Source organism: Bubalus kerabau, chromosome 11 (assembly GCF_029407905.1).
Source record: "Bubalus kerabau isolate K-KA32 ecotype Philippines breed swamp buffalo chromosome 11, PCC_UOA_SB_1v2, whole genome shotgun sequence".
NCBI classification, from domain to species: domain Eukaryota; kingdom Metazoa; phylum Chordata; class Mammalia; order Artiodactyla; family Bovidae; genus Bubalus; species Bubalus kerabau.
In genome coordinates, this window is record NC_073634.1 from 75,320,151 (window position 1) to 75,323,027 (window position 2,877).

Consider the following 2,877-nt stretch of genomic DNA (forward strand, 5'->3'; position numbering starts at 1 on the left):
GTGTTATTATGCATAATCTCCTAGTTGTAGGTCACGGGATATTTGCTATTCATCCAGAGATAGATTACTGTGATAAACTTCAGAGACAAAGTTAGAATGTCCTTTTAATAATCCAATTAAACTTTACAATAATGTAAGAGCAGGTCAGTAGGTGCCCAAAATGCTACTGGAGATCAGTGGAGAAATAATTCCAGAAAGAATGAAAGGATGGAGCCAAAGCAAAAAGAATACCCAGCTGTGGATGTGACTGGTGATAGAAACAAGGTCCGATGCTGTAAAGAGCAATATTGCATAGGAACCTGGAATGTCAGGTCATGAATCAAGGCAAATTGGAAGTGGTCAAACAAGAGATGGCAAGAGTGAATGTCGACATTCTAGGAATCAGCCAACTGAAATGGACTGGAATGGGTGAATTTAACTCAGATGACCATTATATCTACTACTGCGGGCAGGAATCCCTCAGAAGAAATGGAGTAGCCATCATGGTCAACAAAAGAGTCTGAAATGCAGTACTTGGATGCAATCTCAAAAACGAGAGAATGATCTCTGTTCGTTTCCAAGGCAAACCATTCAATATCACAGTAATCCAAGTCTATGCCCCAACCGTAACGCTGAAGAAGCTGAAGTTGAACGGTTCTATGAAGACCTACAAGACCTTTTAGAACTAACACCCAAAAAAGATGTCCTTTTCATTATAGGGGATTGGAATGCAAAAGTAGGAAGTCAAGAAACACCTGGAGTAACATGCAAATTTGGCCTTGGAATATGGAATGAAGCAGGGCAAAGACTAATAGAGTTTTGCCAAGAAAATGCACTGGTCATAACAAACACCCTCTTCCAACAACACAAAAGAAGACTCTACACGTGGACATCACCAGATGGTCAACACCGAAATCAGATTGATTATATTCTTTGCAGCCAAAGATGGAGAAGCTCTATACAGTCAGCAAAAACAAGACCAGGAGCTGACTGTGGCTCAGACCATGAACTCCTTATTGCCAAATTCAGACTGAAATTGAAGAAAGTAGGGAAAACCACTAGACCATTCAGGTATGACCTAAATCAAATCCCTTATGATTATACAGTGGAAGTGAGAAATAGATTTAAGGGCCTAGATCTGATAGATAGACTGCCTGATGAACTATGGAATGAGGTTCGTGACATTGTACAGGAGACAGGGATCAAGACCATCCCCATGGAAAAGAAATGCAAAAAAGCAAAATGGCTATCTGGGGAGGCCTTACAAATAGCTGTGAAAAGAAGAGAAGCGAAAAGCAAAGGAGAAAAGGAAAGATATAAGCATCTGAATGCAGAGTTCCAAAGAATAGCAAGAAGAGATAAGAAAGCCTTCTTCAGCGATCAATGCAAAGAAATAGAGGAAAACAACAGAATGGGAAAGACTAGAGATCTCTTCAAGAAAATCAGAGATACCAAAGGAACATTTCATGCAAAGATGGGCTGAATAAAGGACAGAAATGGTATGGACCTAACAGAAGCAGAAGATATTAAGAAGAGATGGCAAGAATACACAGAAGAGCTGTACAAAAAAGATCTTCATGACCCAATAATCACGATGGTGTGATCACTGATCTAGAGCCAGACATCCTGGAATGTGAAGTCAAGGGGGCCTTAGAAAGCATCACTACGAACAAAACTAGTGGAGGTGATGGAATTCCAGTTGAGCTATTTCAAATTCTGAAAGATAATGCTGTGAAAGTGCTGCACTCAATATGCCAGCAAATTTGGAAAACTCAGCAGTGGCCACAGGACTGGAAAAGGTCAGTTTTCATTCCAATCCCAAAGAAAGGCAATCCCAAATAATGCTCAAACTACTGCACAATTGCACTCATCTCACACACTAGTAAAGTAATGCTCAAAATTCTCCAAGCCAGGCTTCAGCAATATGTGAACCGTGCACTTCCTGATGTTCAAGCTGGTTTTAGAAAAGGCAGAGGAACCAGAGATCAAATTGCCAGCATCTGCTGGATCATGGAAAAAGCAAGAGAGTTCCAGAAAAACATCTATTTCTGCCTTATTGACTATGCTAAAGCCTTTGACTGTGTGGATCACAACAAACTATGGAAAATTCTGAAAGAGATGGGAATACCAGACCACCTGACCTGCCTCTTGAGAAATCTGTATGCAGGTCAGGAAGCAACAGTTAGAACTGGACATGGAACAACAGACTGGTTCCAAATAGGAAAAGGAGTTTGTCAAGGCTGTATATTGTCACAGTGTTTATTTAACTTCTATGCAGAGTACATCATGAGAAACGCTGGACTGGAAGAAACACAAGCTGGAATCAAGATTGTCGGGAGAAATATCAATAACCTCAGAGATGCAGATGACACCACCCTTATGGCAGAAAGTGAAGAGGAACTAAAAAGCCTCTTGATGAAAGTGAAAGTGGAGAGTGAAAAAGTTGGCTTAAAGCTCAACATTCAGAAAACGAAGATCATGGCATCTGGTCCCATCACTTCATGGGAAATAGATGGGGAAACAGTGGAAACAGTGTCAGACTTTATTTTTCTGGGCTCCAAAATCACTACAGATGGTGACTGCAGCCATGAAATTAAAAGATGCTTACTCCTTGGAAGGAAAGTTATGACCAATCTAGATAGCATATTCAAAAGCCGAGACATTAATTTGCCAACAAAGGTTCGTCTAGTCAAGGCTATGGTTTTTCCTGTGGTCATGTATGGATGTGAGAGTTGGACTGTGAAGAAGGCTGAGTGCCAAAGAATGGATGCTTTTGAACTGTGGTGTTGGAGAAGACTCTTGAGAGTCCCTTGGACTGCAAGGAGGTCCAACCAGTCCATTCTGAAGGAGATCAGCCCTGGGATTTCTTTGGAAGGAATGATGCTAAAGTTGAAACTC